General features: G+C 38.9%; 1 long non-coding RNA gene across 1 annotated transcript; it reads left to right on the top strand.

Annotated features, from left to right (window-relative positions):
• The first annotated feature begins 1,133 nt into the window (after positions 1-1,133).
• LOC107649582 (uncharacterized) lies at positions 1,134-23,853 on the top strand. Its single transcript, XR_008913734.1, has 2 exons — positions 1,134-1,278; positions 23,531-23,853. It is a non-coding gene; the product is annotated as an uncharacterized LOC107649582 (long non-coding RNA).
• The last annotated feature ends 3,770 nt before the right edge of the window (positions 23,854-27,623 follow it).

Genomic DNA, 27,623 nt, shown 5'->3' with positions numbered 1-27,623 from the left:
AAACTAGGAACTGGCAAATAGAACCAGAGAAAATTATGTCATCAAAGAAATGCATAAATATAAGCGGAGATAGATTGGTTGTGTGGTGAGAGTCAAGGATGACCACTGGACAGCCTGGGTGTCCTTCTGAGGTCAAGGAGAATTGCCAGCATGTTGGGTGGCTGGATAAGAATGACCCAGGATAGGCTGTGACTTGCATCATTGGAAGAAACATCTGCATTGATACAATCACAGATCCATTTAAGTAATTATAATATTGGACATATATAGAGTGCTTTATGGTTTTCAAAGCACTTAAGCATATAATCTCAGGCCTTAGAAGACTCCTGGGATGTAGGTACAGTAATGTACTCTCCTTATCCTAACATATCGATCAAGCCTACCTCTTCGGAGACTTAGGGGAGAAAGCAATTCATGACACAGCAGAAGGAAAGCTGGAAAGAAATCCAATTTAGAGATGGAAAATGACTTGGACTAGGGATGCTAAAGAGATTGAAATCTTGCTTCCTTATTGATCTCATCTCCCCTGACTTCAATTATAAACTCTATGTAGATGATTCTTAGATCTCTTATCATCCATCACCATCTCTGACCAGAACTCTGGTCCTGTGCTCCATTGGCTTGTTGGAAATTTCCACCTCGAAGTCAACGTGTCTAAAACTGAACTCATCTTCTTTCTCTTCCTATATTTCCTTCCAACTGTCCTATTTCTATGGATGGTCCATCCCTCCTCTCAGTCATGCAAGCTCCAAGCCTCAGAATCACCTCTGATTCTTTCTAATTCCCCTCCTACTCCCATATCCAACCAGTTGCCAAGTGCCATTAATTCTGTCTCCATAATACTTCTCATTGGGCAGCCCAATGGCACAATGGACAGAGTGCTGAGCCTGGAGTCAGGAAGAGTTGAGTTCAAATCTGACCTCAGATACTTACTAGTTGCATGACCTTGTGGGCAAGTCACTTAATCCTATTTGCCTCAGTTTGCTCATCTATGAAATAAGCTAGAGCCCAAAATGGCAAACCACTCGAGTGTCTTTGCCAAGAAAACCAGAAATGGTGTCACAAAGAGTCAGACACAGCTGAAGTGACTCAACAACAAATACTTCTCACATTCATCCTCTTAACTTGCATCACACGCACACACCCACACACACCCTGTTTAAACATTCATCTTCACTCTGGTCTGCTGATTCTACCTTCACACAACTGCCAGAATCTTCCTCAAGCACAATCTAAGCATATTGACTTCTGGACTCAAAAAACTCCAAGGATTATCAGGTGCCTAGGGGGGAAAATGCAAACTCTCTGCAATGTCATTTAAGGTCCCACATAGTCTGTGCTAGACAATACAATAGATTCAGAATCCAGAAGACCTGAGTTATAATCCTACCTTAGATACTAGCTGTGTGACCCTAAGCAAGTGTTTTGACCTCTTTCAGCCTCAGTTCTTGATCTGCAAAAGAAATAATACCAGCATCTATATCACAGGGTTATTGCAAGGATCAAGTGAGAAAACACTTGTAAAGAGCTTAACAAACCTTAAAGTGCCTTATAAATGTTCTATTAACAGTGGTTATTATTATACACTATGTACCGTTTAAACATCCTGTGGTCTAGCCCTGTGATTTTTTTAATTGAAATTTTTTATTTAATTAATTAATTTAGACTATTTTTCCACTTCATGTTCTTTCCCTGCCCTCCCCAACCCCTGTAGCTGACACACAATTCCACTGGGTGTTACATGTGTCCTTGATCAGAACCTATTTCCATGTTGTTGGTGTTTGCACTAGGATGATCGTTTAAAGTCTACATCCCCAATCATATACTCATCGACCCATGTGATCAAGCAGTTGTTTTTCTTCTGTGTTTCTACTCCCACGGTTCTTCCTTTGGATGTGGATAGTGTTCTTTCTCATAAGTCCCTCAGAAATGTCCTGGGTCATTGCATTGCTGCTAGTAAAGGAATCCATTACATTAGATTGTGCCACAGTGTATCAGTCTCTGTGTACAATGTTCTGATTCTGCTCCTCTCACTCTGCATCACTTCCTGGAGATCGTTCCAGTCTCCATGGAATTCCTCTACTTTATTATTCCTTTTAGCACAATAGTATTCCATCACCAACATATACCACAATTTGTTCAGCCATTCCCCCAATTGAAGGGCATCCCCTCATTTTCTAATTTTTTGCCACCACAAAGAACTTACTAGCCCTGTGATTTTTAAAGTATGATCTGAGGTCTCAAAAATGCTTTTAGGGGTCTTTTGAGATCAAAAATAGTTTCCTAATGATCCTAAAATGACATTTGTCTTTTTTCACTCTCACTCTTTCACAAGTACACATGACCTCTTAAAGCTTTAGCTGTAAACATGAAAACCAAGTTAATATCTCATTGGTAGAATTGTACTTTTGCCTTACAAATGGATAAGACTTGTTGGTTTTGTTGTATTTATTGAGTATCAGCCCTGGTTAGTCATCAAAGAAAAATCTTATATGTGGATGCTTGACAACAAACACAGGTGGTGTTGGAATGTGCCAACTTTTTTTTCAATCTTGAGATTTATCCCGAAATAACCGTGTTGACATTTGCACTGATGGTACAAAAACAAGAGCAGGTCAAACTTCTGGCATCTTAGCATGAACCAAGGCAGTGACACTAACCTGAACCAGTAATCACTCGATATTTCACTGCTATCCACTTGCAGAAAAAGAATTAATGCCAGTTTCACTTTAAAATATCCTTAATTAATTATGGTATGTGATGGTGATGGAATACTATTGTGCTATAAGGAATGATGAACAGGAGGATTTCAGAAAGAGCTGGAAAGACTGACATGGACTGATATGAAGTGAAATAAACAGAACCCGGAGGATGTTGTACACAGAAACTGCCTTGTTGGATGATCAAATGTGATAGACTTTGCTACTCTCAGCAATACAATGATCTAGGACAATTCTGAGGGACTTATGAGAAAGAATACTCTTCCCTCCAGAGAAAGAACTGTGGGAGTAGAAATGCAGGTGGAAATGTGATTTTTTATTTTAGTTTGTTTGGGTTTATGTTTTGGGGTTTGGGTTTTATATGATTATTCCCTTACAAGAATGAATAATATAAAAGCATGATTTGCATGATAATATCAGAATACCACAGATTGAATTGTTTGTTGTCTCTAGGAGCTGACAACACGAATCACATAACTTTGGAAAACTTATGTGGAAATTTACTAAAATAAAATAAAGACAAAACATAAAAAAAATCCTTGATAAAACAATAAAATAATTAACATCATTAAATTTTAACCTTTGGCACATTAAAAATGTCTTTTTTAATATTCCATATAAGAAAATGGAAAGTATGGCCAAAGTACCACCTAGAGTCTCAAGATTGTACACCTAGGATGGGATGTGGGTGGGAGTGGTCTAGCCTTAGTGGGAACTTGTAGAATTGACTACATATAAAATAGAATGCTAGCATTCCTGAGTGTGCCTGTATGGGGACTCACCCCTCGCTATTCATTTTCCAATGGATAAATGGTCAAAATGTCTCAAAAGAATTTTAAAGAGAGTCCCAAATCATTAACAATAAGACAATTCTTAGATTTCTCCTCACACCCAGCAATTTGACAAAGATGACAAAAAACGGGACTAATCAACATCAGAGGTAATACGAAAAGATCAGTCCATCCATTCTTTGTTGATGGAGCTAAGAATTGGGCCAATCATTCTAGAAGGTGATTCACAATTATGCTAAGAAAGTGATTAAAATTTCCATACCCATTGACCCAGAAAGCCCACTACTGGGCATCTATCCCAAGGAGGTGGAAAAAAAAAACAACAACCAAAAGAAATGTCCCATACAAACCAAAACAGTCATTGCAGAACTTTTTGTGACACTAAAGAACTGAACACTAGATATTCATCAGCGGAGAAATGTCTAAACAAATAATGGTACATGTGTATAATTGAATATTACTTGGAAACAAAGAATTCACAAGAGACATTAGCACCCAAACAGGAAAGTTGTTCACATATGGAAGAATGGAAGAACTGAACAGGAAAGGACTATGTACACTGGTAACTGGAAAGAACCATAACAAAACCCCTTTGAAACAGAAAGCTGTGTAATTATAATGCCCTGATGTAGAGATGAGACAATTCGCTCTCTCCCTCTTTTACAGGGGAAGGTGTGGAACACAGCACATCCTGTTAGACTTGTTTGGGGTGTTGGCTAGTTTTATCAATTCATTTTCTCTTTGGCTACAATGGATGGCTCACTGGCCAGGGGTGGCAGGGGAAATAGAAAATGAAGGAGGTTTTTCAAAGTTATTCATCAAAATTAAGATTTTTTTAAAAAAAATCTGATGCCAACACAAACTTAATGACATGTAAACACCCATGAATAGAAGGATGGGGACCCCCCAAATTAAAGGAAATTAGAATAGGCTCAGTGAGTAATGCAAAAGTAGTTAAACTCACCTTTAGATGTTCATAAGTCCATATGATGAAGTCCAAATATTCCAATGGTGAAAGTATCGACTTTATTCAGAGGACCTCTGCTCTAAATCCATTTTGAATGATTCTTGTCTGTGTGACTCGGTTTCTTCATCTGTAACATGAGAGGGTTGGACTAGATAGTAAGGATGACCATTGGTGCTAACCATCCTCCTTGGTTTGGAGAATGATTGCAGCAAGTGTGTGTGTGTTTCTCCTATAGTTTCTATTTCATTTCAATGGAATAGTTTGGTAAATCAGGAGTTCTCTCTTTTTCTGGTATATTATTATTTCTTTATTGTTCTTTTTAAAAATGCTATTTCATCAACGTAGGCTCTGAGATCCAAACATAATGGATTCTTTGTGTAATTGCTGTTAATTTATTTTGCCACTAGATGACACCCCTGCCACGGCAAGAAGAAAAACTCACATTCTACAAAGCACAATGGGAGAAACAGACATCTTAGAGCAGTTAAGTGATTTAGTCAGGATCCTTTAGCTAGGCAGGGTCCCACCTAAGGACCACATGGGACCATCACAGGGTTAGAGCTGCCAAAAGGATCTCAGGCTCTCTCTAGTGGAACCATGTCATTTTCTAGATGGGAAACTACAGGTCCAGGGAGGTTAGGAGACTTGCCCAAGGTCACACGGATAAGTATCAAAGGCATCATCGTCATCATTATATTTCCTTATAGCACCTACTATGTGCCAGGCACTGTTCTAAGCGGTTTAAAAAAATATATTTCATTGGATCTTTACAATGACCCTGAGAGGGAGGAGCCATTATTATCTCCATTTAAGAGTTTAGCAGAGGTTCAATCATTTCCCCAGTAATTAGCCACAGCTACAAAGTGTCTGAGGCTGGATTTGAACCCAGTCTTCTGACTTCAGTTGTCTGTGCCATGTTGCCTTCCTAATTCTGAGTCTAAGACTAGTGCTCTTCCCAGCACTCATCTTGCTTCTCCCATTTTAACTGCACAGCCCAGCTTCCTTTATCAAGGATGTCCTAGGAAGAAGGAAGCCATCATTCGTTAAGCGCCTTTTCTATGCCAGGCATGATGCTAAGCACTTTACAAATATTTTCTCATTTGAGAGAAGATCTGGTGGGACAACCAAACAGATGTTCCTGTCCCTTCCTTCCTCTCCTCTCTCCCTTCCCTTCCTTTTCCTCCCCAATTCTTTCCTTTCATTCTAAAATTAGAATTTCAATTGCACTAAATTTGGAGGCATCTGGGTGCTGGACTTGGAGTCAGGAAGACCGGAGTCCAAATTCAGCCTCAGATACTTCCTACTGTGGCACCCTGAGTAAGTCACTTAACCATTGATTGTCTGGCAAAAGGATCTACTAAATCCACTAAAGAAGGAAATGGCAAACTACTGGAGTATCCTTGCCAAGAAAATTCCATGGATAGCCATGGTAATGGAGTCACAAAGAGTGGGACAAGACTGAACAACTGCAACAAGTTCAACAGGGGGCAGTTAGGTGGCTCAGTGGATTGAGAGTCAGGTCTAGAGACAGGAGGTCAGGGGTTCAAATTTGGCCCTAGGCACCTCCTAGCTGAGTGACCCTGGGCAAGTCACTTAACCCTCATTGCCTAGCCCTTACTATCATTCTGCCTTGGAACCAACAGACAGTATTGATTCTAAGACAGAAGGTACAATTATTAAGTACCTAACATGCAAGGCATTGTCCAAGGTACTCCCAATACAACACAAAAATAAAGCAGTCCCCACTCTCAATGAGTTTATATTCTACCAGAACAAACAACATAATTAAGAAATATTCAAGTAGTGATAATTCTAAAAACAAGGTCATAGATAGAATATCCAGTTTATAATTTGTTGAGGAAAGGACATAGCAATTTTACTAAAATCATAAAAAGAAAATCTTGTTTTCTTCTGTTCCTCCTGCTGATTTTTCTTGTATATATTTTTTATTGTGTTGCTCTTGGTTTTTGTTTTTTTTTTGCATAGGCAAAATTGATGTGTTGATTACTCTGATTTTTTCTTTTTTTGCTCTTCATTACTTCTTATTTCTAGCTATATTTCTTTATATTCATTTTATATATTTATTTTAATATATAATTTATATTTATATATTTTAATAAATTAAATAAACATTAATAATAAAAAATAAAAATTAAATAATATATATTTATATATATGAAGAATATAAATATATAAGTATGCCTTGAATATAAATGCTTATATATTTATATTCTTTTTCATTTCTTACATTTCATGATGCCATGAAGTATTGTTATCCACCTAATCATTGGATTAGTGGGTTGTTTCCAGTTTTTTCTCTTACAAATAAAGCAACTGTTAAATATGTGTGAACATACAGGCCCTCTCCCTTTAACACCTTTCAGGTATAGTCTTAAGTGTTAGAATAAATGGGACAAAGGACAAAGCTTTTGTCAGATGTTCGCATATTGCCTTCCAACGAGTCATACCCATTCACAAGTCTACCAGTAGTCTAATAGTGTGTCTCTTTCTCCACAGCTCTGCCAACATTTTTCAAGTACTTGAAGGCAGTTGTCATAACACCTCTAGACTGTCTCTTCTCCAAACTAAAAGGTCCCAATTCCTTCAACAAATGACCTGATGACACGGTTTCAAGTCTTTTCCCAATCCTGGCTGCCTTTCTTTAGTCATGCTTGTAGATGTGTCAGAATCCTTCCTAAAATATCATTTCTAGACCTTGTGTTTTAGGGACAAGTCTGTCAGAGCCAATTTTTATTAATTTAGACTAAACTAATTCTTGACATTTATTATGACTGAAAAAGATCAACTGAGTTCTTCTATGCTTTCAAAAAATGCCTCTAACATAAGCCATTTTGGAATTACAATTTATAATTTTGCAAATAATGAGCACAATTCAAAAAATAGTAACAAATTGTCCACTTGATCTCGATACTCCATTTCTTAAAACCACTTGGTCTTTCTTGGTCCACTCTAAGTCAGGACTTCTTAACGTTTTTTATGTCATGGTCCCAGTTGTCCATCTGGTGAATGGACTGCTTAGTAGAAGAATGTTTTATAAATGCATTACAGAATTTAAAAAATTACAGAAATTAAGTTGAAATACGGTTATCGACATTTTTTTTAAAGATTCACAGATCCTAGGGTAAGAACCTCTGCTCTAACAATTCTCCTTTTTCACTTGTTCAAAGGTGAACGAACTCCAGAAATACTTCCATGGACGGAGGTAATCAAAGACTCCTTCCTTCTCTTTTTCTGACCTTCATCCTAATAACTTCAGGGATTTACCTAGTCCTTCCTAGGCTGATCAAGAAAGAGGGACTTGGGATACAGATAGAGGGATTCCAAATTCATTGGGCTTTTTATTAAAATGATGTAAAAAAAGATTTCAGTCCAGGACATTGCTTTAAGACTGATAATCATTCAGTTTGTGTCTAAAGGATTCAGATTAGGATACTGGGAAAAATGCTTAAGATTTTTAAAGAGAGAGTTCCGTGGTAGCTTCAAGAATTAAATATTACACTTCAGTTATGGTCTGACCAGGGTGAAGTCCAAGAGGATGATCACCTGCCTTGTTCTGGACACCATGCATCTACTGATGTAGCCTAGGATCACATTAGATTTTTTGGCTGCCATGCCATACTTTTGACTCATGTTGGTCTTGTAGTTCATTTATATCACTAAGCTTTTCCATACAAACTTTCACCTAATCACATTTCTCCAATTTCATTCTTATGTGGCCTATTTTATTCAATTTCAAAATTTCATAACCACTTTCCATATATTCCTATTAAATTACATCTTATTTAATTAATCTCATTGTGGCAGTCTGCCAAGATATTTTTATTTTTATTTTCTTAATCGCCCTTACTTTCTGTCTTAGAATTAATATTGTGCATTGGTTCCAAAGCAGAAGAGCAGTCAGGACTAGATAATGGGGGTTAAGTGAATTGTCCAAGGTCACATGGCTAGGAAGTGTCTAAAGGCCACATCTGAACCCAAGATCTCCCATCTTTAGGCCACCCAGCTGCCCACACCAAGATATTTTAGAGCCTGACCTTGCCACCCATTATATAGTATCTCTTCTGTCTTTGTGTCATTTCCATATATGATGAGCATGCCATCTAGGCTTTCATACAAGTCATTAATAAAAAGGTTCACTGTCAAAGGGTCAAAGAGTACTCTGGTCCTCCACTAGAGAACTAAAGTGTTCTACATCAATGAATATTTTTTGGGTCCATTCATTCATTCATTCAATTTGTGCTTTAATGTAGGTATCTCCTCTCTGGTAAAAGGAGTTTCCTCCCTGGGAGTTTCTGGTGCCAGTGAATCACAGGTCCAATTAAAAATAGCAACAAAAACAACCTAGTCTATTTGATGACAGTACATCAGTAGTACAAGGAACACACAGGCACCGGACATAAAAAGAAAAAGGTTTTGGAGGGACAAGAATATTCCCTTTGCAGAATTCACTTCTCTGAAGTAAGAGATGAACCCTACTCAGCATTATGGCCAATAAAGCCAGATCCTAATTTGTGCAAGTCATTGATCATACAAATATGAAATGTGGACTAAAAAGCATAATACATGAGGAATGACTAGAAGAACTATTGATGCTTAGCTTGATTAAAAAAAAAAGATTTGGTGGGGGGGAAGATGTCATAGTGTTCAGTTACCAGGGCTGTCCAGACTTGGAATGATTCCTGAGATGAGTCCATTAATCAGTTACCAGGTCTTTTTACCAGAGGATGATGTATGATGCTATATTTCCCCATATTTTCTTTTTAAATTTAATTTCCAAATAAAGATCCTCCTCTCCCTCTCCCATATCTTCATTCCTCTCCATTGAGAAAGCAAGAGAAGTAAAACCTCTGTTATTAAACATGTATAGTCAAATTCCCACATTGGACTTGTCAGAAAAGAAATTCAGGCTGTACTCTGAGTTCCTAGGAGGTGGGAGCTTATCTCTCTGGAATTGTGGGTGGCCATTGGGCTGCTAAGAGTCCCTAAGTCCTTCAGACTTGTTTGTCTTTACAATTTTTCTATTATTGTATACGATTTTACTTACTTCCCTCTGCATCGGTTCATTCAAATCTTTCCAGGTTTCTCTGAAACTATCCCCTTCATCATTTCTTATAGCACATTAGCATTCCATCATATTCATATAGCACAACTTGTTCAGCCATTTCCTAATTAGCGAACACCTCCTCGGTTTCCAATTCTTTGCCATCCCAGGAATATTCTATATTCTCTCATTGTTTTCAACCTCTCCTGCTACTCCTCATTTTTCTCCAAGTGGATTTCCTGTCTCAATTTCTCTTTCCTGGTCTGCTTTTTATTGAGTTCTTTAGCTTTTTGATTTTTTGCTTTAAAACTTTCTCAACTATTCAAAGAGAAGATCTTGGTAGCGTTCTGTATTTCTGAGGGAAAGGAAGTGTGGACATAATATAACCGAAAGGAGCCTTCTCTCTTTTCTATATACATCTTCATTTCCTTCTCTGTTTCTTCTGCCCTCTTTCCTCAGTAGAAAGACATTCTGGCTCTCTTCTTTGCTGGGTAAACCACCAGTGACAGATGCCAAGGGCATTAAACAAAATGTATTTCAGCAATGAACAAGGGATCCCGAATTTCTCAAGGGATCCCGAAGAAATAAGGATGAGAAACAAAATTTCCTTCTGGGAACATTTACAATAAGCTCAGCTGTGGAAATGTTTCAAGACATCCTCATGGAAGCAATTCAACACATTCCTAATACACTTAACTACAGTAATGATGCTTTAGTCTTTGGCAAAATCCAGAGTAGAGCAACTCTCTTAGGACATTAGATTAGCTAAATCTCATCGATGACAAATATGGCTTAGGAAAGTCAATACTGCACTTTTTGTCCTTGAGGAGAGGGCTGGAGAATCAAAGGATGCTGGTTAGCCTGTCCTAAAAGCAGAGAAGGGATGAAAATGCCTCTTTCCCTGCCTTTGCTCTTCTCTTAGCACCCATGCGACAGGCTACACCAGGGAGCCTAACCTTTTTGATTATGAGGACCTCTTAAAAAAAAAAACAAGTCCTCACCTTCTGTTTTAGAATCAATACTAAGTACAGAACAGCAATAAGGGCTAAGGCAATGGGGGTTAGTTAAGTGACTTTACCAGGGCCACATAGCTAAGAAGCATCTGAGTCAAGCCTTCTCCTCTCCAGACCTGGCACTCTATCCATTGCCCCACCTAGCTGCCCTAAAACAAATAATAGATTTTGCACGTATGTATATTAGGATAGGGATAGGAACTGAACTTGTGATTCCATTGGCATTGGGAGCTCCAATGAGTAATTTCTTCCACATTAAGACAAATATGAGTTAAAATTTGACCTCAGAATGGCTGGATGATACTGAGCAAGTCATTTAACCCTCTTTGCCTCAGTTTCCTCATCTGTAGGAGCTGGGGAAGGAAATGGGAGACAACTCCATTATCTTTGTCAAGAAAACCCCAGATGGGGATCACAAAGAGTCAGACATGACTAACAACAAAATGATTTGTTTTATCCACAAAAGGCATGGATGCTTATTTATCACATTGAGCCACACTTCATATTTTGTTGGAGTTAGAGATCAAAATGACAATGCTTGATGTGCATCTGGATTTGCAGAACTTTTGCAATAACCATTTGGTTTGTGCAGGGGGTCATTGCTAACAGATTGGAAACCACTGCTCTATCCTACATTTCTCGTATGTTGCCTTGTAATTTCTTCTTGTATATAATATCTCTTGCCTTCCAAAATAGTGAGAGAGCTCCTTGAAGACAGGGATTGTTTTTTGATTTTCCCTCCTTCCTTCTCTTTCTTTCCTTTCTTCCATTTCCTTTCCTTCTCTTTCCTTCATTTCCTTCTCTTTTATTTCTTTCCCTTCTTTCTTCCTTCCCTTCCCTTTTCTCTCCTTTTTTCTTCCTCCTTTCCTTTTCTCTTTCCTTCTCTTTCTTCCTTCCTCCTCCTTTACCTTTCCTTACTTCCTCCTCTCCTTTCCTTCCCTTCCTCTCTCTCCCTCCCTCCAGTCCTTCCTTCCTTCTTTCCTTTCTTACTTTAACTTCCTTTCTCCTTCCTTTGCTTTCTCTTCTTTCTCTTATCTTCCCTTCTTTAGGATCCTTGCTTTCTCTTCCTTTTCTTGTCTTTCCTTTCTTCCATTCCTTTCCTTTTTAATACATAAGTACACTTGAGCAAAATAAATCTACAAACTGACCGTGCTTAAGCCTCACTCCACCCCTCTAATCCACCATTACTCTGCTCTGAGGCAGAGACAATGCTTTGCCATCAGTCTTCTGAAGTCATGATTAGGCATTTCATCGGTCAGAGTTCAGGAGTCTCTGTGTGGCTCCACATTATTTTTCCTTCGTGGGCAAGGCCAGTTGCAAGATCTGGCAAGAGTTTCTTCATAGGTCTAGCAGGGTAACTATATTGTTATTAATGCATTATTAATGCAGCAAGTTTATTTAAGAGGCACAAAAAAAGGCCCCATGACTACTTGGAAGGATTCTTGGGATAATCTACATACAAGAAGACCTCATTTTACATGAACTTGACATGTTCAAATTTAGGGATGCATGATTGGCAATCAAAAAAATAAATGTAGAAAAGCACATAAATAATTTAATTATTATATAACAATATAATTAAACAATTTATTAAATACAAATTTAAAAACTTTATTATTCACTAAATTCATACCATCTTCCCAAGTTGGATAAAGTCTTTCAGCAATTTGGGCAGTCATGCTCATTCTCTTTCTGAGAAGTGTTAGTGTCGGGTGCTACACTGTTTTGAGCCCAACATTAATTCTTGCATCGGTCTTTGTCTGGAGTTCTTGCTTGTAACAAACCCTTTCCCCATCAGAGTGGTGCTTCTCTTTGTTTCATTAACACTATTTAGTTATGAATAATGACCCCAATACAAGAATAATGATGCTGGCAGCTCTGATAAACCTAAAAAAGATCATAAAGTGCCTACGTATGTTTGTATAAGAAATTCTTATTAAATAATGGGGTTCACTATAATGCATATTGTTTTTAAACTCTCACCTTCCATCTTGGAATTGGTTAAGGCAGAAGAGTGGTAAGGGCCAGGCAATGGGGGTTAAGTGACTTGCCCAGGGTCACACAGCTGGGAAGTGTCTGGGGTCAGATTTGAACCCAGGTCCTCCCATCTCTAAACCTGGCTCTCAATCCACTGAGTCACCCAGCTGCTCCCAGGAGATTCTTAATTGGTGGAGAGAATGTTGACTTGATGCTTCCTGTCTGGGTGGGGGTCTTGGAAACCTAGATTATACATAGGAGGTATTCTTGGTCTCAGATGTGAGTGAAACTGGGTGCTTCTCGAAGTCTCTCCCAGTCTTTTGGTACTGGGGCTCTTCTTCAGGCAGAAGTAGGAAGTGATATTTTCTGGTGTGAAAGAGTCCCAGCAGCTTCCAGGGGAGCTCAATTTATTCTCTAAGAGGGCAGCTTTGCCTCTGGGAAAACCTGGCTCACTCAATGGCAAGACGAGGTTTAGAGAGGAGATTTCTTAGCTCGCAGTGTTGAGCTCAGTGTGTTAGATTACATTGGCTGTCTTCTGCTCTTGGCTGGCGAGAGCAGTACATAATCAAGATTAGTGTTTTCCCTGCTGGCAGTACGCCAAAGAGGGTTTGAAATGATAGGCTTGTTAATGAGAAATGAATGGCTGGCACACTCTGATGTTATCTTAACACAACCACTTCTGTCAGTTTCATGGCATTTGGAGCAATAGTCGAGGGTCCCGAGACTCCTGGGAGAATCCCAGGCATGGTACCATCTGGACCACAAGGGACATTTCCAAAAAGTATGGTTTGGGGAAAACATCCAAGTAATCGGCTGCTTGTCGACATTCCTTCAGATGAACGTTCCCAAAAGAGCAGATTTCCATCCACGTTGTCAAACTTTCCTCAGTCCCAAATGGCTCAAGATAATTCCTGATCAAGTTGTGATAATTTTCTGTCGACACAGAGCAACAGGGCAGAACATTTCCATTTTTTTTTCATTCTTGGAAAGAGGAAACAGTTCCCAGTTTTGAAGAGGATCCACATATAGTTTTCCAGCATACGTAGCCTGACACAGCTTTGGATGTCAAATAATTGTGCAAGTACCACAGAAAAAAAACAAAACAGAATTTGGAATTCATGGAGCTTGGTTCAAATTCTGACTTTACTTATTATCACTGTGTTCTTGGGTAAGTCACTTTTAATAGTAATAATAATGATAATGATGAGCACTTAACAGTTTTATAGTTCCTGCTATGTGGCACTGTGCTAAGTGCTTTATTGATCCTCAATCCAACCGTGGTGCTGCTATAATTGTCATTTTACAGATGAAGAGATTGAGTCAAACAGAAATCCAGTGACTTGTCCAGGGTCATGTAACTGAGACTGGATTTGAATTCAGGTCTCCTTGACTCCAGGTTTAGAGCTCTACTCATTGCATCACCCAGCTACCCCCACTTTTCCTTCCTAGATCTCAGTTTTCTCATCTATAAAATGCATTAGACTAGATAGTCTCTAAGATTCCTTTGGGATATGATGTGCTGGGTTCTTTACACAGGCATTTGTTCACCAATTGATAAGACTAAATAACTGCCCAACCCTGGTGATGAAGTATAAGGAAAATATTCTGAATTAGAGGCAGACAGCATTCCGAGTTACCAACATTTTGTGGTTATTTTTTGCTCAGTCGTTTCAGTTGTGTCCAACTCTTTGTGTCCCCATTTGGGGTTTTCTTGGCAAAGATGGTGGTTTGCCATTTGCTTCTCCCACTCATTTGACAGATGAAGGACCTGAGTCAGATTAAATAACTTGCCCAGGATCACACACATCTAGTAAGTGTCTGAGGCTGGATTTGAACTCAGGTTTTCCTGACTACTGGCCTGATGCTCTGTCACCCCAATCCCTGAGACCTTTGATTAGACAACTTCTAAATGCTATTCTCATTAGAGAAGATAGGCCATTTAGTCCAAGCTATATGCATACAGGGATGTCCCCTACTTCTGTGGTTACTTCGTAGGATTCCAAATTTCTGTTAAAATTCAGTTCAAGCCTCCCACCCCACCTCATGTGCATGAACCCTTCCCTGATGCCCCAGATAGCAGTACTTCTCTAAATTTCCTTAAATTTATTTTGCACATCCAATCCAACTTCAGAAAATTTCCTGGTCTGTCTGTCTGTCTATCTGTCTTTTCCTTCCTCTTCCTCTCTGTCTCTGTCTGTCTGTCTCTTTTTCTGTCTGTCTGTCTCTATCTCTGTCTCTTCAAGTCATTGAAGTCCAGTAATAAAACAAAAGTCAGAAGAACTGGTGATGGCCCAGGTTGGCACTTCAATATCTGACCAAGCTCTAAGCACTCCATGGTACCAGCTTTAGTCACCTTCATGGCCACTGGAACAAATTGTTCTTCTATGTCCATTCCTGGGGGGCAGGAGTCTTCACTTGCTTGGGCTAGAAAACAAGTTTGAGGACTCTTGGTTACCAATAGCTATGCTACAGCTTTTTGGAGCCACAGGTGAGAGTTGGGTAAAAGGGGGCCCACCAAAGGTGGATGACCAGAGGTGCTAGTCCTTCCTGAACACTGCATATTATTCTTCTATATTTCTATTGTAGCATATGAAATTTCTCCCTAGAAAATGGATGCCTCTTGAAAATGTGGCTATTTCTTTCATGTCTTTGTACTCCCGGTGACTTTACCCAGCACCAGGCACATTTCAGGTGTTTAACAAAAGTCTGCTGATTTTTGATCAAATACTAAGGATGACTTTTTGTTTTTAATTTCACTTCACCTTTGAATACCCTAGGCAATTCTATGAGATTGTAACTTGCAGAAAGGTATTGATTGGCTTTGGTAGAGGAAGTTTCTTTATCTGAATGTCCTAGGTCCAAGGGTAACTTCATCACTTTCTGGTCATAATTCCAAATTCCTCTCCAAAATGGTTGGATTAGTTTGCAGATCCACCAACAGTGTATCAATTTTTCCACATTACCTCTAACATTTGTCTTTTTGCCCTTTTATCATTTTAGCCAGTATGATAGGTGTGAGATGATATCTCAGAATTGTTTTGATTTGCATTTCTCTAATCAGTAGTGATTGAGAGTACATTTTAATATACCCATATGTGGCTTTAATTTCTCTATCAAAAAACAGTCTGTTCATATCTTTTGCCCCTTTATCGATTGGGAGATGGCTCTTATTTCTGTACCTTTGACAAGTCCTACATATTTTATATATGAGATCTCTGAGAAACTGTCTAGAAAAATTTTCCCCCAATTTTCTGGTCCTTCTTGTCTTGGCTACATACAGAAATCTTAAAATTTAATGTAATCAAAATATCCATTTTACATCTTGCAATGTTCTCCTGTCTCTTGTTTAAATTGACACATTGCCTATCAGATTTATGGATAGGTAATGTGTTCACTGTTCTAATTTACTTGCCATATCTCCTTTTATGTGTATGTCATGTATCCATTTTAATCTTATCTTGGTGAATGGTGTAAGATATTGGTCTATACCTAGTTTCTGCCAAACTACTTTCCAATTATCTCAGCAGTTTTCACCAATAGTTAATTCTTATCTTCAAAACTTGGATACATTTATCAAATACAAGGTTGCTATAATCTTTTGTTAGTTTGTTATATGCCTGTTCTGTTCCACTGATATCCCTTTTTATTTCTTGGCCAGTGCCACAAAGTTTTGATAATTATTGCTTTATAATACAGTTTAAAAGATGGTACTTCTAGACCTTTACATTAAAAAAAAATGAATTCATTTGATATCATTGATACTTTGTTCTTCCAAATGAATTAGTTATTTTTTTTCTAGTTCTATAAGTGATTTTTTTTATCATTTAATTGGGATGGCATTGAATAAATAGATTAGTTGAAATGGGATTGTCTTTTAAATTATATTGGTTCTGACTAGTCATAAGCAATTAAAATTTCCCCAATTATTTAAATCTAAATTTCTTTGTGTAAAAAATGTTTTATACTTATATTTGTGTAGTTCTTGGATTTGTTTTGGCAGGTATACTCCCAGGTATTTTGTTCTGTCTGTGGTTATTTTAAATGGAGTATCTATCTATCTCTATCTTTTCTTGTAGGACTTTGTTAGCTATAAATAAAAGTGGTGATGATTTATGTGGGTTTATTTTACATCCAGCTACTCTGTTAAAATTGTCAATAGTCTCAATTAACTTTTTTAGTGGGATATCTAGCATTTTCCACATATACTATCAAATCATTTGCAAAAAAGAAATAGTTTTATTACCTCTTTGCCTATTCTGGCTCCTTCAATTTCTTTTTCTTCCCTTATTGCTATTCCTAGCATTTCAAATACAATATTAAATAACAGGTGATAATGGGCATCCTTGTTACACTCCTAATCTTATTGGGAAAGCTCCTAGTTTATCCCAATTACAAATAATACTTGCTAATGGTTTTATTTAATGGTGTTTATTTAATTGTTAGTGGTTTTATTTAAGTGGTATCATTTTAAGGGAAAAGACCATTATTCCTACATTTTCCAGTGTTTTTAACAGGAATGAGTGTTGTATTTTGTCGAAGGCTTTTTCTGTGTCTATTGGTATAATCATGTGATTTTTGGTATTGATATACTCAATTCTGTGGATAGTTTTTCTATATTAAACTGTTCTGGCACTCCTGGCATTAATCCTGTATGGTCCTGACAAAATGACTTATTTTTACACAGCTTTTGGTATCACATATTTGCGGTTGGAAAGGACCCCAACTACATCTAGGGCAGCAATTTTTAATCTGTGGTCCATGAAATTGTTTTTTTAAGATTATCATAATTATATCTTAAAATGATTGATTTCCTTTCTGATCCTATGTGTTTCATATATTTTATTTTATTTATTTTAATTTTTATTGAAAAATTTTCCCGTGATTACGTTTTTCATATATTTAAAAATACTATTCTGAGCAAGATCTAAAGGTCTCATCAGAGTGCCAAAGGGATCTCATAACAGAAAGAAAATCGAGTTATAATCCAAACCAACCCCTTCATTTTACATTTGTGTAAAAAGTCCTAGTGAGAGTCATAGGCTAAATCCAAGGTCACTAAGGTAGAAATTAATATCCAGATTCTTGGACCCAAGCCTAGTGCTCTATTCTAGATAGCGACAGCTAGGTTGACACTGAGTTAGGAAGACTTCAATGAAAGTCAGCTTTAGACCCTAGCTCTGTGACCCTGGACAAGTCTCTTAACCTGTAAAATGGAAACAATAAACACCGATCTCCCAGGGTTGTTGTGAAGATCAAATGAGATAATAATTGCAAAGCACTTAGCAGCACAATGCCTGACACATAGTAGGCACTTTCAATTCCTTCCTTAGCCATTCAGTCTAGAAGAAGGCTCAAAGAAAGATCATAGGGGCTGGATTTTCTAAAACCTACATTGCAAGGGGGCAGCTGGGTAGCTCAGTGGATTAAGAGCCAGACCTAGAGATGGGAGGTCCTGGGTTCAAATATGGCCTCAGACACTTCCAGCTGTGTGACCCTGGGCAAGTCACTTGACCCCCATTGCCTAGCCCTTACCACTCTTTTGCCTTGGAGCCAATACACACTATTGATTCCAAGATGGAAGGTAAGTGTTTAAAAATAAAACAACCTACCCTGCAGTCCTTTTAGTATAAGATTGAATGTAAGTGAGAATGATTTTTTTGTAGCACTTGCCCAACACATAGACAAAGGGGCAATGCCTATAGTCTAGGAGTATTGTTTAAATTCTCTTCTGTTCCCAGTTTCTAGTAGCAGAAAACTTCTCTGGATGAGCAGATAACCCTAGTGGACCAAAAGGCAAATAGTCCAATAGGAGTAGGTGGGTTCATTTGGAAATGTTTTTCTGACTTAATCATCAGCTTGTACATTTACTGGTTCTTATTATTCTAAAAATGAAGGAAATAACAGGAGACGGCAATATGTGTCCCACTATCTAATGGGACAATTAAAAATTTTGAGAGAGTACCTTTTGGTGAGAAAACCAATACATTGATTAGGCTGGCAGTAACTAACAAATTAATAATCTATCATCCTCTCAATAGTCAAAGACCCACCCCAAATACCCTCAAACAGGCCTATAAATACAATTTGGGAGCTCATTATTCAGCCCCTCTCTTGTAAACCTTAAAATTTCTTAGACTTATAAATGTTGGAAATTTCACCATTGGGAAATTTCATACTTGGAAAATTTCATACTGATAGTGGGAACTCTATTGGAATGTGAATCCCATTGACAAGGGAGGTTCCTCTTCCTCCCTTCTTAAGATTACTTTAGGACAGAAACCTTTTGCTGACAATGGAAAGGGCTGCAGCATAGATCAAAATTTAATTATTCCAATCTCCACCCTATTCAGGGTAACAGGATTTAGGAAGGGCTGTAGCAAAGGATCAAGATTTAATTATTTGAGAATATGACCTTCAACAGACATGTGCAAAGCCACAGACCTCTGGGTGGTCCTGGGTTAAGGTAGAGCCACCATTGGCACAGGGAAGACATGGACAGTGATTGGTAGATGTGAGAACTGAGGGGAGGGAACTTGGATGGTTTCCTTAAAGATAGCTGGGTCTGAGGACTAGAGGTGGTTGGTTGGAGAGGTTGTGCTCTGAGAAGCTTGCTCTGAAGGAAGCTGAAGGTGGGGGCCTCTGAGACTGTTTCTCCATTTTGGTCACGTGAGTAATAGGGACTGATCTCCTTTCTTTGCCCCAGCTATCTAAGGGCTTGGGCCTTTTGGCCCAGCCTAAACAGAAGGGGTATTTAAGCCCTATTCCCTTCTCTCCCCTTTCTCTCTCCCTCTCTCTCTCTATCTCTAATACCTTTCTTCCTCCTGTTTGTAATTAAACTCCATAAAAGGTTGACGGCTGACTTGAGTTTTCATTTAGGAATTGCATAGCTGAATTCCTTGGCGACCTTAAATTAATATATATCAGTCTTTAAGTGATTTCCTTGTCACACTCTTGAATGTCCCAAGACATCTCTAATTGGTAAATAGCCAATGGGGAGGTGGCCCATCAAAACTCTAACCCTCCCCCCTGGGTGGGCAGTTCCGTGGTAAATGTTCTGTAATCAGCGATAACTCCTCGTCTAAATGGCTCTTATTTACTGGACAAGATGGACTTCATTATCTCTCTTTTCTATTTTCCAAGATGGGGGGCAATGCAGGAGGGGGCAGTGGCATTCCTAAGAACAAAGGGATATGTACAAAGGTCAAAGAACTGATGTGAGCCTCCAATTCAAAATGCCAATATAGAAATAATTCAATATATGTTAAAAATAAATCTCACGCAAAGTGAAGTAAGCAGAATTGGGAGAACACTGTATTCAGTAACAGAAATACTCTAGGATGATCAACTGTGAAGGACTAAACTATTATCAGTAAAACAAGGCTTCAAGATAACCCCAAGGGATTCATGATAAAAAATGCTAGCCACAGCCAAAGACAGAACCGTTGGAATCTGACTGCAGATCAAAGCACGCCATCTTTCACTTTGTTTCCTTCATGAGTTTTTTATTGTAAGTGTGATATGTGTCTTCTGTCACGGCATGAGGAATATGGAAATATGTGTCGCATGAAAGCGCTGGTATAACCTATATCTGACTATTTAATGCCTCAGGGAGAGCAGGAGGGGGGAGAATCTGCATTGCAAAATGTCAGAAAACCATTGTTAAACATCATTTCTAGATGCAATTGAAAAAAATTTCAAAGTTAAATTTAAAAGAAAAAGAAAAAGAAAACACCTCCTCACCCTGCTACAGCCAGTCACAGGATTGGTTTTCACCAATATTGACTCACACTGACCTGTGGAGTAATGACTTTACAGGATATAAGAACCAGTAAGCATCCTTTTGTATCCCTTTATAAATTGGAATTTCTAGTGCTTCTCCCTCTTAGATCACCTGGTACCTACTCCGTATGTATCTTGTATATCGGTATTCAGGTACATATGGTTTCCCCTAATTCCATGAGAATGCAAGCTCCTAGAGAACAGGGAATAGTTTTGCCTTCCTTTTTTAAAAAATTCTAGATTTTAATAAAAACAAGTATTTCCATTATACAAAGAAAAAGAAGATTGTACACAAATGAAATCACAAATCTACTATATGTTTCACTTTCTTGTCTTCAGCTCTACATAATAAATCCCATCCACAAATGTTCCAGTCTCTCCCCACCCTCTCCACATCACAGAAGGAATCATCTGGGAGACCAACATGTACATATCAATTACATCTTTCATGTTGCTCTTTTTGGCTTGCTTTCCAGAGGTAGCATTCTCAGTTTATTCTTCTAGCATTAATCCCATGGCTGTGTAGAATGTTCTCCTGGTCCTACTCATTTCATTGTTCATTATCTTGTATAGTTCTTTCCAAATTTTTTTTCCCTCAGCTTGCTCATTGCTTCTTCTGGCACTGTTTTTGCCTTTCTTTATATGCCCACTGTTTGCTACAGTACCTGGCACATAGTGGATGTTTAATAAATACTTGTTGATAGATTGGAATACTAGGAATGGAAGAAATGGATGATGGAAGAATTTCAAGAGATTTGAAAGATGATCTAATTCTCAGTCATGTGGCTTCCCTCTGCTCCCACTGTTTTAGTAGAAGAATGGGGAACAAGGTGACAAAGAAGCTCAGAATCTAATTGTGAAGATGGGATTAACTCTCCCCTTGCCTACTTTTAAATTTAATTGTAAAAAGCAAATACATCCATACTTAGCCAGGAGAAGTCCACACACTACTTAGTAAAGAGGTTTGAACCTTTAGAAGCAACTGACTCCCCCCTTGGGCAGTCCTAAGTAAATTTAAAGATTACAATTGGTCCCCTAAAGTGGAGGAAGAAACAGGAAGTGATATAAATAAAGGTCTTTAAAAGAGGTCAAAACTTCCTGTCACAAGGTCTTCAGGCTCTTTCAAGGCTCTGGAGGCTGGTGGAGGACCTTCTTCAGGGTGGACCTGGGACTCTAGCATTTGGTAAGACAGCTCTTGGATCTTCCCCTTTGGACTACAGTGGGTGAGTGAAAAGCTGACTCCTTTCCTGGTTTCTGGAGAGATTAGTTTCTAGAGGAGGCCTTGTGGTTATTCACTACTGGGGCCTAAGGCTAAATAGCCCTCTGGTAGAGGGATAATTAGCCCAGCCTGAGTTGAGCCAGGCACCAGAGAAACATTTAGACTGCTTACTCTGCCCCCTTTCACATTTCTCTATTTTCCTCTTTTGCTCTATTTTATAAATAAAGCCAATAAATAAAAAGTCATCTTGACTTGAGTTATAATATCAGCAACCACATTCTCTTATATTTAGTCAAACTATATTAATTTTATCCCCTACACAATAATCAACCAAGTATTGATTAAATACCTACTATGTGCCAAGGTTGGAAATAAAAATGCATAGGCTGAAATAAAACCTCCTCATGAGGAACTTAGATTCTAAAGGGGGAAAAAAGCAAGATCATATAAAAATATAGAGGACACTTGTGGATGGGATTTATTATGTGGATATGAAAAAAGGTAAACAAAATATATAATAATAATATAAGTTTAATGAACACAAATACATATGTATGTATGTATGTATGTATGTATGTATGTATGTATGTCCATACAAGGTAGGTTGGAGGCAAGAGCATGACCAGTTGGGAGATAAGGGAAGTCCTCATGCTTAAGATGGAGCTCAAGATACATTTAAAAGGAAGATAGTGACTCTTTGAGACCAAAGTAAGGAAAGAGACAGGAATGGACAGCACAATGGCAAGGAGTTAGGAAGAAACAGAGAAAAAGTCAATATGACTGGACTATAGACTGTGGGAGGTGGAATGTTGTCCAATGAGTCTGAAAAGATAAATCTTGGTTGGATAGAGCTTTAAAAGCTCCAAGGAGGGGGGAAGCATAGTGGTTCAGTGGATTGAGAGCCAGGCCTAGAGATGGGAGGGTCCTGGGTTCAAATGTGTCCTCAGACACTTCCTAACTGTGTGACCCTGGGCAAGTCACTTAACCCCCATTGCCTGGCTCTTATTGCTCTTCTGCCTTAGCACCAATACATAGTATGGATTTCAAGATGGAAAGTAAGAGTATTTTAAAAACTCAATAAAGGAGTTTATATTTTGCCCAAAAGATATTAGGAAGTCACTGGAGTTAAATATCCTTAAGCAAAAATACTCTGGCAATTGTGCTAATTTTGAATTTGAAAATATAAAAGCCTGCTCTTTTCCCTAATGGCATGTCATGGGATACTAGGAGTATCGATATATTATTTATTTTTTATTAATTTGTTTTTATTTTTTTGTTTGTATATTTGTTATTTTGTTATTTTCCTGAATTCCTCTGCTTTGTGTGCCTAAGGCTAGTAAGCCACTTACCCTTGTCATGGTTCTGCTCAAAGTTACCTACATTTTAGGCTATTCACAAACATCACATTAAGGGGCAGCTGGGTCGCTCAGTGGACAGAGAGCCAGGCATGGAGTGGGGGTGGGGGTGGGGATCAGTAGCTTCAGACACTTCCCAGTGGTGTGACCCTGGGCAAGTCTCTTAACCCCAATTGCTGAGCCCTGATCACTCTTGGAACTGATACTTAATTTTAATTCTTAGGCAGAAGGTAAGGGTTTTTTACCTTCCCCCCATTAAGTTAACTGTTGGTCTAGATCTTAGGCGGATGAGAGAAGTTCCTTCTGGGATGTTGGTGGGGAAAGGTCAGGCTTCCCGGTAGAGATGATCCAGTCTGAGCTACCTGAAATGTAGCTAAAGCCGGACAAAGATGTCAACAGGCAGAAACGAGTGCCGGGTCAAAAATTCCATCCGCTTTTTCTTTGGTGAATTCCAGAAAGCAAATAATATACCGTGCCTGTATAGAGTGTGTGCAAACATATGTATATATTTATAGAGGGAGAGCGATAGAGTTTCATAAAACATATGCTGTGTAGCCAGAGAAATCAGTCTCTGCCAACAGTGATATTGATAGCTCTACTTACACACATGCCTGTGTTTGTCTATTTCTCTCCCACAAACCCAACAGAAAAAAGGGAAATAGGAAGAAAGAAAAAAACCAAGAACACCGAAAATAACGATGCCGTAAGTTTGGAGAACACTCACACCGTTATGCCGTTTGTTCCGTACAGTAACCCCCTGACGATCATTACAGGGGAGACACTCATTTGGAAAAGGAGGAAGCCAAATTTCAGGGAGGGCGAGTGATGTGCCCAATACCAACCAGTTTGACAGTGGCAGAACTGTGGCTCCTGATGGCAGGTCGGGGTTCTTTTTGCCACACCACTTTTCTGCCTTTCTGTGTCTTCTCCTTCTTGTCATATTGATACGAAGAGTGAAATGGTAACTACAGCTATTGATTGGTTTTTTTTTTGTAATATTCATTTTTTTAAATGGTGACTTCCAAATTCTCTCCTTCCCTCCTGCCCCTCCCCGATCCACTGAGATCAAAAGCAATATGATATCAATTATACGTGTGAAGCCATGCAAAACATATTTCCATATTAGCCATGTTGGAGGAATAAAAGAAATGCAAGAGAAAAAAGTGGAAAAAGTACGCTTCAGTGTGCACTTGAAGACTTTTTAATGAATGCAAAGGAATCGGAATTGTGTCCTCTTCTGTCTGATGGCCCCGAAAACTCCTGAAAAAGCAAGGTCAATAATTATGGGAAGCATTCTACACTGCGCCCCATCGTCCCACGGAAAATGCAAGGGACAGAGAGAACCTTTGCTGCTTCTCCCCTGCTGAAGTATAATATTGCGATTGCCAATTAGCAGCAGCTCATTAATCTTCCCCATTTATATGTTACGTATGGGGCCTCAATTAGGCATTTAATGCCTTAATCCTTCAATGTTCCAAACTACCTCCAGGCTTAGAAATCAGAAGGAAATCAAAGCTTCAAGGATTTTTCAATTTGCATCTTTCTGCCACATGCAAACCCAACACCACATTTCACTCTCCTTTACCTTGTCAGCCTGGAACCTGTTTAAGGGAGCGAGCGATTGGACTCTGTTCTAATAGAAGGAAGAAGGAGGAAAGGGCAGTCTAGTACCCTGATGGGTAGCCTGCCACTTCCCATGTGATCGCACCAAGAAAGGGCTTTTCTCCTGCAGTTTACAGTGTATGTATGTGGAGTGTTTTTGGTTTTTGTGTTCAAGGCTTGGGACCTTTGTGGGATGCCAGTCACTACGGAGCAGGAGCAGGGGTGCTGAGCTTTTTTGTGGGCATCACAGACATCTCGGATGTGTGGGGATGCTTACGGTCTGTCTCTCCCAGTTTGTTGCCTATATTTGTAGTTGGAGGAAATGCCAAATGGGTTCTAAGTCCATTGGGGAGTTCCCTTGGCATCCCGATGGTTTTCTTCAGACAATTCCCACGTTGTGTCCTCAGGGGTGCTGTTTCCCTCATGTCTTTAGAATTTTATCCTTGGAGTTTCCCAAGCTGACTCTGCATGTCGATTTTAATCTAGGGGTCCTACTTATATCTCCTCTGAACACTCTCAAGTCTGTTTGAGCAAAATCGAGGGTGTATGTTAGACTTTTCTGCGTGTTCCTCTCCTTCTCAATCACAAAATCGAGGTGGGAGTTGTCATTTTGCTCCAAACCAGTGAAAATTAGATTCAGGATTGAATCCTCCCCTCTCCCCTCCATTCCCTTGTCTTTTGAAGGATGGAATCCTCTTTGGGGCAAGTCAAAAAGTTACTAGCTGGGGGACAGCTAGGCAGTTCAGTGGATCGAGAACCAGGTCTAAAAACAGAAAATCCTGGGTTCAAATTTGACCTCAGCCACTTTCTACCTGTGTGATCCTAGACAAGTCATTTAACTTCCATTGCCTAGCCCTTAATGCTATTCTGCCTTGAAATCAATACATAGTATTGGTTCTAAGATAGAAGATAAGGGTTTAAAAAAAAGTTACCTATGATCCAGCCATAGCACTGCTGGGCTTGTACCCCAAAGAGATAATAAGGAAAAAGACTTGTACAAGAATATTCATAGCTGCGCTCTTTGTGGTAGCCAAAAATTGGAAAATGAGGGGATGCCCTTCAATTGGAGAATGTCTGAATAAACTGTGGTATATGTTGGTGATGGAATACTATTGTGCTAAAAGGAATAAATAATAAGGTGGAGGAATTCCATGGGGACTAGAACAACCTCCGGGAAATGATGCAGAGCGAAAGGAGCAGAACCAGGAAAACATTGTACACAGAGACTGATACACTGTGGTACAATCAAACGTAATGGACTTCTCCATTAGTGGCAATGCAGTGATCCTGAACATTCTGCAGGGATCTAGGAGAAAAAAAACACTATCCACAAGCAGAGGACAAACTGTGGGAGTAAAAACACTGAAGATAAGCAACTGCTTGACTATAGGGGTAGAGGGGACAGGAATGAGGAGAGATTCTAAATGAGCACCCTAATACAAATACCAACAACATGGAAATGGGTTTGAAGCAAGGACACATGTGATACCCAGTGGAATCGTGCATTGGCTAGGGGAGGGAAGGTGGGAGGGGGGGAGGATAAGAAAAGGATCTTTGTTTCCAAGGAATATTGTTTGAAAATAACCAAATAAAATAATGTTTAAATTGGGGAAAAAATAAACATAAAAAAAAGTTACTAGCTACTATATTTTAGCAGAGAATTCCAGCACATATGTAGATATTTGGAGTCTTATCACTATAGCAGGAAGCTAGGCATTGCAGTGAATAGAGTATCAAGCCTGAAGACAGGAAGACCTGCCTGAATTCATCAGGTTGCAGATATATACTATTGTGTGATTCTGGGCAAGTCACTTAACTCTGCCTCAGTTTCCTCATCTGTAAAATGAGCTACAAACCACTGCAATAATTTTGCCAAGAAAACTCCAAATGGAGACATGAAAGTCTGGACATGACTGAAATGACCCAACAACAAAAATAACTATACCATGCGTTGGTGCCAGGCTTATGACTTGTGCCTCAGTTTCCTCAACTGAAAAAAGATAATTAGATCTGATGATCTCTAAGAACATTATGTTTTCCCCAATACCTCATCTACTTTCCTCATTCTGTCCAGATCTGTAGTAGATTGTGATAGCGGAACTGGGTCTATTTCTCCTTCCATTGACTTTTACTCAAGTGCTCTCTATGCTAGATTTCCTCACATGGGCATATCGTGTACATGGTGCCCTTCCCCTTTCTTATCTTGTTACTTTGGATAAGGTACACCAAAACCAAACCATATTCCAGTCATGGGATTCATTCCACCAAATCTCAATGATATCTATGAGATTAGATTTACCTGCTTTGTAGTAAAACCTTTTGTTCTTTTTATTTGTGTTTCTTTCCTTAGATTTTGTCTCCTGTGAAATTCGGCGTCCAAAATGATGTGCTTCTTTCACTGTAGCTACATGATATCTATCAGTGTAAGTGGATATACGCAGGCAGCTTTCTCCATCCTTCATCCTTTTTAGTTTAGAGTCCTTTGATTAGATTTTCAAGACACACAGAGAACCACATTTCCCCCACTCCTTTCCGGAGTAGGAGTCTGTTATCTCTATACTTTAAACCATGGTCTAGAAATCCATTCTCAGATACCACTTTTTTTCGGCACTGATGATGCCCCAAGTCAATTTTTCTCTTCTATATCTCTGGCCCTCATTGAACAATTTTGAAGAAAAGACATCCCGTGTATTTAGAGTCTTCAATTTCTTGCCCAAGACTCCATACTCCTTTTTTTTTTTTTAACTTTCACCTTTTGTCTTAGAATCAATACTATGTATTATATTAGTTCCAAGGCAGAAAAGTGGTAAGGGCTAGGCGATGATGAAGTGACTTATCCAGGGACACACAGCTAGGAAGTGTCTGAGGCCATATTTGAACCCAGGACCTCCCTTCTCTATATCTGGCTCTCAATCCACCACCTAGGAGTCCCCAAGACTCCATAATCTTTGATGATTTCTTAGTTCCTTCTGGAAGCATAATTTGCCCCCTGATTGTGGGTAGAGAACTTCTGCATTTACAGGAGATTAAGGAGTGAAGAGGAGAGATGCTCAGAGGGAGAGGATTTGTAATGAGTGCAGCTTTGGGATTGACTTGAGAAAGTGGGTTCGAGAACACTGGGATAGGTGAAAGCAGGGG

Source organism: Monodelphis domestica, chromosome 7 (genome assembly GCF_027887165.1).
Source record: "Monodelphis domestica isolate mMonDom1 chromosome 7, mMonDom1.pri, whole genome shotgun sequence".
NCBI classification, from domain to species: Eukaryota; Metazoa; Chordata; class Mammalia; order Didelphimorphia; family Didelphidae; genus Monodelphis; species Monodelphis domestica.
Note: the sequence above shows the minus strand (reverse complement) of the source record. Positions and strands in the feature narration are given on the sequence as shown.